Consider the following 8638-nt stretch of genomic DNA (forward strand, 5'->3'; position numbering starts at 1 on the left):
CCTCGTCCCCCTGTCTATCAGTCTAGGCTATTCAGTCCTAAGACTTCGGGCTTAGACCACGAGGCTTTGTGCCCGGCCGTCGCTCGGACTACTCGAGGTCCCCGGTCGGTCCGATCGGCTCCCGTTGTCGGGAGGGACCGGCAGTCGCGGGGCCCCCTTTCGCCTTTGCTTGGCCAGGGCCGCCTCGAGCCGCTGGATGGCCCGTCGTTGATGTTGGAGCTTGGTAGAGTTCACACACTCGCGCACTTCGGGCGGATACGTGTCCGTCGGGCACGGCAATAAAGTCCCCCCATCGCGCACAGCACTTTCACACCCCCACATCAGGTGTCTCAGAGTCGCGGGTTCTCGCTCACACGCACTGCACAGGTCGCTTTCATAATAGTCAGGACACATGTGTCGCGCGAGAGCAGGCGTCAGAACGGTCTCCGCTTGCAGTTGTCGGAACCTCGTCGCCTCCGCCCGAGACAGTTCCCGGTGCGGCGGCGGGTAGGTCCTCCGTTGTTCTCGATGCCAACGAAGCACTCCGCCGTAGTCGGACAAGGGCTCCACTTCATCTTCTTCGTCGGTCGTTTAGTCGCCGTCTTCGAGGTGTGGCGGACGGATGGCCGCGGCCCGGCACGTGGCGAAGAGAGAGAGAGAGAGAGAGAGAGAGAGAGAGAGAGAGAGAGAGAGAGAGAGAGAGAGAGAATTGCATTGAAAGGTAAACCCAGAAATGTCGGCCTCAGGATATAATCTCTAGCCAATTTTGTGTGTGGAACGGGCAAGTGGAAAAGAATAGCTTACATAGAGCATGATAGGGATGAATGGGGCTGAGAAATGAAAGTGTCGCCGCCATATACAAAAACATGAATTCCTATACTTATATAGTTCATGTATCGCAGTTAATCAAGACGCGACGAGCTACACTGTCGCAGCTAGGCCACTGCTTCGTAGAAATGTCAGCACTGCTTTAAATGCCTTCTGTGCACGCGGCGCGTCTGGCCATGGACCCAGCAGAACGTCATCCGACATAACCCGAGAGTCTAAACGGGCCAACGGTCTGGCACTCGCGGATAAGCCTAACGCGGATAGTTGCAGAGAACATGCGTAATGGCCTCTGGTACGTGCCACGTTTATCAGCTGGGGTCACCCGCACCGCTGATCAGGTGCTAGTAGCGACGGGTAAAGGCCAGGGCGAGCCCTAGTCGCTTAAAGAGTGCCGCGTGTCTTCGCTGGGTACCGGGAGGCAACCGAAACTAAAAAGGAGAGTGGTTCAAGGCCACGCCGAGCCCGCCGCGTGTCTTCACTGGGTGCCAGAGTGGTTCAATACCACGCCGAGCCCTAATCGCTTAAACAGTGCCGCGTGTCTTCGCTGGGTACCGGGGGGCAACCGAAACTAAACAGAAGAGTGGTTCAAGGCCACGCCGAGCCCAGTCGCTTAAACAACGCCGCGTGTCTTCGCTGGGTACCGGGAGGCAACCGAAACTAAACAGAATAGTGGTTCAAGGCCACGCCGAACCCTAGTCGCTTAAACAGCGCCGCGTGTCTTCGCTGGGTACCGGAAGGCAACCGAACTAAACAGAAGAGTGGTTCAAGGCCACGTCGAGCTCTAGTCGCTTAAACAGCGCCGCGTGTCTTTGCTGGGTAGCTGGAGGCAACCGAAAATAAACAGAAGAGTCGTTCAAGGCCAGGTCGAGCCCTAGTCGCTTAAACAGCGCCGCGTGTCTTCGCTGGGTACCGGGAGGCAACCGAAACTAAACAGAAGAGTCGTTCAAGACCACGCCGAGCCCTAGTCGCTTAAACAGCGCCGCGTGTCTTCGCTGGGTACCGGGAGGCAACCGAAATTAAACAGAGGAGTGGTTAGAGGCCACGCCGAGCACTGGTCGCTTAAACAACGCCGCGTGTCTTCGCTGGGTACCGGGAGGCAACCGAAACTAAACAGAGGAGTGGTTCAAGGCCACGCCGAGACCTAGTCGCTTAAACAGCGCCGCGTGTCTTCGCTGGGTACCGGGGGGCAACTGAAACTCAACAGAAGAGTGGTCGGTCAAGACGTGTTGCGCCGCAACTCTCATCCAGTGCTGGCCAAGATACGTTTTACGTCGACGCCAGTATTTCAGGAAGCCTTATTACCACAGCCGTCGTAAACCCAGCCATGCAGTTTTGTCAAACCTGCCATTACTACGCCCCTCAGAGGCCCCCGTCAACACTTGCTGAGCTCAAAGCGATTTTCAACGCCTTGACGACTATAGAGCTGCTGAGGCCAGACCAATCGCAACCTGTCAACATCTTTACAGATTCAATGCAAGCAGTCCGAGACCTCCGGAAAGTACTTCATCAAGTGCCCATGTCCCAAACCATCCACGCGAAGGCTGCGGCCCTAAGTTTCAGAGTGAAGATTACTTGGGCCCAGATGACATCGACCCCTGGACAGCAACAGGCGGATGCGGCGACTCGTATACCTCCAACGACGCATCCACTGCCCTTATTTCCAGTTGACGCAATGTCAAAGTTGGCCACCGACAAAGAAGACCTTCGGCGCTCCACACGCGCACTTATTCCACCGTGTGGATCAAACCTCCCTGGTGGGCTCACCCGCCGTGAGGAGGTGGCGCTACGAAGGATTCGCGTCGGGGCTGCTCTTACACCAGCGGTCACCTACACCTGGCCCCCGGATCGACGGGCTACGTTTGGCCGGACATGTCCATTTTGCACCACGTCGGCATCGACCGCAGACATTCACCATCTTCTGTGGACTTGCCGTGGCCTCCAACGCTCCCGACAGCAAGTACTACATAGTGTGGGACTCAACCCAGGCCGGCCTCCCGACTACAGACGCTGGCTCTTTGGGCCGTATTACCGGAGCCTTTTAGACTTTCTCAGTGAAAACTTCCTGTTTACATACATTTAAACACACTCGCCTCCACCGTTTTATGCTGCAGAGCAAACTTTCGCAATAAAAAAAAAGCATATATCTCGCTGCTATGGTGGTTATACCCATGTATATGTTCATGGGTCAGTTACCTCTGAATCGTCTGCCGTAGGTGTATGGGCACCATCTGCGGGATCCTCTGTGAGCCAGAATCTCAGCCATAAGACGCGGGCTACAACATCCTAGCTGGCAGCAGGAAGGGCTGCGCTGCAGATTGCCAAGGACTGCCCTTCACAACCATGGGTTGTTTTGCTGGACTCCCGCTTTGCTCTACAAGCCCTTCTAAAGCGAGGAATGCATCAAGGCCAGCTGATTCACGAAATCAACATAATACACACAGAGGCACTGCGACAAGGACACTATTTCGTTGCAGTGGTTGCCCAGACACTGTGGCATTACGGGCAATGGAATTTCTGATCGGCTCGCGCGCGAGGGCCATTGCACAAGTTCAACAGCTCAACTCCCTTTATCCGAGAAGGACGTAAACCTATTAGTTACCACTCTAAGATGACGCATGCAGTTGCAGCACTGGTGGAATCCGGACGTGCAGAACGTCCCCTTTGCGCTGTCGACCCGTAGTGTATATTTCTTATAGCACACGGCTCACCCCGACCAATCTGTGCCTCGAAGTAGCTTATACAAAAAAGCTTTCTTTACAAAATCGGGCAGGTGACATCACCTGTGATCCCTTTGCGGCGTACGAGGGGACGCTGAACACATGTTTTGTGTTTTCACACGCTTCTCCTCAGCGCGAATGACGGCGCGAAGTTCACTGCGGGCGAGAAATCTCAGCATGAAGGACATTTTAGGCCCCTGGAACAGCAACGTCAGTGTTGTGTGGAGTTTTAAAGCTCTGGTGCGTTTCATTAGAGACTCTGGACTAGACGACAGCTTGTGAATGCCTCTTTCTGTATATGTGTGTGCGTGTGTTCGTCTGATGTTTTTCTTGCTTTCTTGCTTTGCTTTTATTATTACTATTCATTTTAGCGTTTAACCCTCATCACATATTCACCAACCGTCTGAAGCAGCAAGCTCAGCATTATGCAGGGCTGGCCTCCTCGGTCTCATTAAAGAACTCCCTCTCTCTCTCTGCAGGTAGGTCTCATCTGTCCACGTGTTGGTTCGACCGGAAACGTTTCTTCTACTTGTAATGAATTTTTTTAAAGGGGAAGAACATATTTCAAATTACTCGCTTTCTGAACCATAATATGACGTGTTAAGGATCCGCACCGTACTCGGAAAAGCAGACAGAAATTGACAGTCAGTATTCGGACTCCGCGCCGTCGTGCTGAAACCGGAAATTGAAAATCTCTGATGAAACATTGTAAACCCTTGCAGGAAATTTTCCTGTAGGAGTCTGCGGGCTTCATTCTAGGTTCGGGTGATAAAAACGACTCAAATTATTTGACCGCAACGAAGTCTTCAGGGTGACAAAAAAGAAAAAAAGAAATGGCGGCGAGATCTGTTCATGATTCTGTAGATTTATTTGCTATCGCGCGACAGTCACTCAGAGATGGCGCAGCGTACTCTCCGCTCGTAGAGTCAACCCTTTACTCATGTTGATTTACCGCACGTTTCTTCACTGTAACCGTTCGTTAAACTTTTTGATCTGAGCAAAATAACGTCCTTTTAAATTTAAGCCATGGTGACTTTGAATGAAAGTCAGGAGATCCAATCGCACAAATTAGTCTTACGGTGTCACAAGTCAGGAACATTTTTGGTGATTCACCATTATTTCCTCGATTTTTTTTTATTATGGCTTATTCGATTGAAGGTCGCGCGAAAATTGGTATGACTCATTCCAACCAGGAAAACTGAAGTTGCATGTTGTATTCATGGTCTCTTAAAAAGACATTGAAGTGTAGGAACAAGATAGCGGTGTGGATGATGCAGATATGACACTTAGGGAACCAAGCGTTGTTAACGACGCAGAGAACCACAAGACCGTGAAAACAGGTATCCCACCCAATAAATGTTTTTTTTTTACGAATTACAATTTCTGACGTCATTAATCGTGAATGGCCCAACAGGATCTCTGGAGCTTCTTATGGGCATTTTTTTTTTCTAGAAAAGGAACTAAAGTACGGCCATGTATCTATGAAAGAAAGGTCAGCTTTAGCGGAACAGACACCAATTGCAGCTTAGAAAGCATTAACCAGCAGACAGGCTCGCCCTTCACGCTTTGTTTTAGTCTTGATTTCACGGAAATATTTTGCCGTGGTAAACCAGTACAGTCGACAGATTATGTGAAGGTGCACTTTAGCACAATCGGACAAAAAGTGGCAAAATGGGAGATAATTTGCGGAGGCGGCGAAGCGACCAGGCTGGGTTTCGGCTTTACTGTTGATACTTTATATCCCTTCTCCTAATTGACAGCAGCCCACGGCTTCGTCGGCGTGTGGGTAGGGCTGCGCCTTCTCAGTCTGCGCGTGCTCTTTCAAGCCGGGAAAAAAATGAAAGGCACACGTGAGGGAAAGAAGTTCCGACTTAATTATGTATTCCTATGCAGACAAAGAACCGCAGCTTGTCATTGAAGAAAAAGGTGGAGGACTTGCTGAAGCTGTGATCTTTAGGTTAACTCAGAAAATTATTCACCATTTAGAGTCCATTTGAGAAGAGTGACATAAACGGCAATCTAGTAGCCACGCCGCTCAGCTGTTGATGTTCTTTGGACCGGCATGGATTGATTGATTTGATTGTGGGGTTTAACGCGCCGACGCAACATAGGCGATGAGGCGCGCCGTAGTGGAGGGCTCCGGATTAATTTTGACCACCTGGGGATCTTTAACGTGCGCCGAAATCTCGTACACACGGGCGTTTTTGCTTTTCGCCTCCATCAGAAAAGCGGCCGGCATGGATTGCGCAACACCATTTTTCCTTTTAGTAGCAATGTCAAGGCACAAAAACAAGGCCCAGCGACTTCTACATCCTTCGTACGCTACTCGGATAGCCCACACAAATACAGGGAGTCAGAGATCACATAGACTGCGGCTGAATTTTACTATCCACACCGGTGAATTTTCTCTCACTTTTAAAGCAATTGTTTGGGGCTCCATCGTTGCTGCTACCGTAAACCGGCTCTCTACACTGCGCTACAGCCAAAGGAGCATCGCCAGAACCGATAGCCCATGCCTCAGCACTCAAATGGCGTGCACTTGCCTTACTCACTTAATAGAGCCTCGCTAATGACTATCACAGACAGGACATTCCACTGCTGGAAGTTCTACTCCGTATATGTCTTCTCCCTCAGCGTCGTTTTCTGTGCGCCGATTTTTCGAAAACAAACACGCACCAATTCGCCGGGCTTGCCATCTTGGCTGGCATCTCTTGGACCTCTCCATCATTCGAACCACGCCGTGCCGCACTGGGCGCTGTAGAAAAAACCAACTTCCTTCAAACTGCACCCCTCAGCTTAGGTCCCCCTCCTCCTCTTGCCTTGCTTGCACCGTGGGAGAGAGTGAGGAGCTCGCTTAGGTGCTGGCGCACCGCTATGGTTTTCCCCCGGTTTGGAGAGCCGGCTTATGCGGCGGCAAGGGAGTCTCCGACACTTCATATCCAAGGATTTCAGCCATCGAGGCTCTGTTGCGCTCCTCCGCAGCACAGTGTTTCCTCCCATGCTTCATCGCACTCGGGCACCACACGGGGTCACATGTTCACGCCATCAACACAACGTCATTATGAAACACCTAATCTCGCATCGCTTGGTCTCGGTCTGGTGGCTAAGGTTTAGCACATTTAGAAGAGATAGATTTTTTTATGTTTTATAGTATTTATCAACCCATTGTAAGCGTTTCAACGTTGTTCCACGGTTTAACGCACTGTTCATGCGTTCATTCACCAGGCCAACCTGGGCTCTCTTCAGTGCTTACTCCTCCGGACCATCAACCTTCTTTTCCGCCAACGTACGAAGACAATGTCTGCTGCCGTGCCACATATCAAAGAACCCTCTAATCTCAATGTTTCTTCTTCCCCACCGACGATGTTCCGTAACTGTGTCAGGATTTCTTGTCCTTGTGAGGAAGTCTTGACTTTTTCGTAAGATCCCATTGAAACGAGCGAGAGACATGAAATTCCAGGGCATTGGAAGCGGAGAAAAATAAAAAAATCCGAGTCCTTCAACCCCGTGAAAAGGAAAGCTCACCGCAGCTGGCACTGGTGGGATTGTTAGGTCGAGGTTGAGCTATATTGCGGATTTGCTTTGTAGAATTATAACGACAGTGGCGTTATCTCTACGTCACAGGCTGAGGACACTCGGGATTGGGGGTAAAGACAATGACGTCTCCAGTGCACCGCACACGTGGCCGTCAAAGAGCGCGCAACATTGAGCATTGTCAAGGGGAGGAATGGGGAGAGAGGCGCCGCGCATGGCGAGGAGTATACAGGGCTCTGGAAGAAAGCTGCCGCCGAGGGGAGGAGTGTAAAGTGGGTATGAACCATACTCCCGCCGTAGATATCCATGCTTCACCGTGTAACACCCAATGTGGAAAACCCAACTTACAGAAACCAAGCGTAGACCGATTTTCTTAAAGTCGGCTTCACTTCTGAACAAAAATGAATTGCTGAGAAAACAATCTTTGTAGAGGAAATATAAGCCGTTTTATATCGAAACATAAAGACCCTAGGAGCTTTTTTCATTTTTATGATTTTTTTTCACACGCTGAAAATTATTGGTCTACGCTCGGTCTTACGCCGTAGACGATCTGTTAGATCATAGCTACAACCCGCCGCGGTGGCTCAGTGGCTAAGGCGTTGCACTGCTGAGCACGAAGTCGCGGGTTCGATTCCCGGCCGTGGCGGCCGCTTTTCTGATGCAGGCGATAAGCAAAAACGCCCGTGTGTACGAGATTTCGGCGCACGTTAAAGATCCCCAGGTGTTCAAAATTAATCCGGAGCCCTCCACTACGGCGCGCCTCATCGCCTGCGTTGCGTCGGCGCGTTAAACCCCACAATCAGATCAATCATATCCTAGCTACAGAGAGCTGCTCTGTAAAACGCTATTAGTGTTCCGCTGTGTGGTGCGCAATGTTCCGGACGATTCGAATAAATACAAAAGGAAAAAAAGTGCCATCATCAGTTTGAAATAGAGGAATTCATATTATTTATAACATCATCGCCTGCCTATAAATATCCTATTCGCGAAATGTTTCCGGCCATGGATCTCCAGCCGTAACGTTGGCCACATTCTTATGTTTCCAACCTAAGCCGCAGGCAGTGCGCAGACGGGGAGAAACGAAACGAGAACAGAAATATTTATATTGCATGTTCCTCGCCGAGGAATCGTTCAGTATACACTCTGCCTATGTATATAAATATATATATATATATATATATATATATATATATATATATATATATATATATATATATATATATATATATATATATCAGAATGGGAAATGAGGTAAGACAGAAATAAGGGTTGGCAGTCACGAATGCCAACGAAAGCGAAGGGGAGAATGCGGTAGGTCATTTATTATCGTTGAAAGGGATGAGGAATTTTGAAAGACAAAAAGAAAGGGGAGATAAAATGCCCGCCCGGTGGGATCCGAACCCATGACCTCCAGAATACGCGTCTGGTGCCATTACCACTACACAACCGGCGGGGCAGTTCTCCCCTCTCCGAGTGGAGAGGGGAGAACTGCCTTGGGGGTGGCTACCACCCCCAAGCGCAGGAAACAAACAATCATCATCATCATCACCAGCCTGTCTACGCCCACTGCAGGGCAAAGG

Source organism: Haemaphysalis longicornis, unplaced genomic scaffold (assembly GCF_048455015.1).
Source record: "Haemaphysalis longicornis isolate Haplotype H1 unplaced genomic scaffold, Haemaphysalis longicornis Haplotype H1 scaffold_1, whole genome shotgun sequence".
NCBI classification, from domain to species: Eukaryota; Metazoa; Arthropoda; class Arachnida; order Ixodida; family Ixodidae; genus Haemaphysalis; species Haemaphysalis longicornis.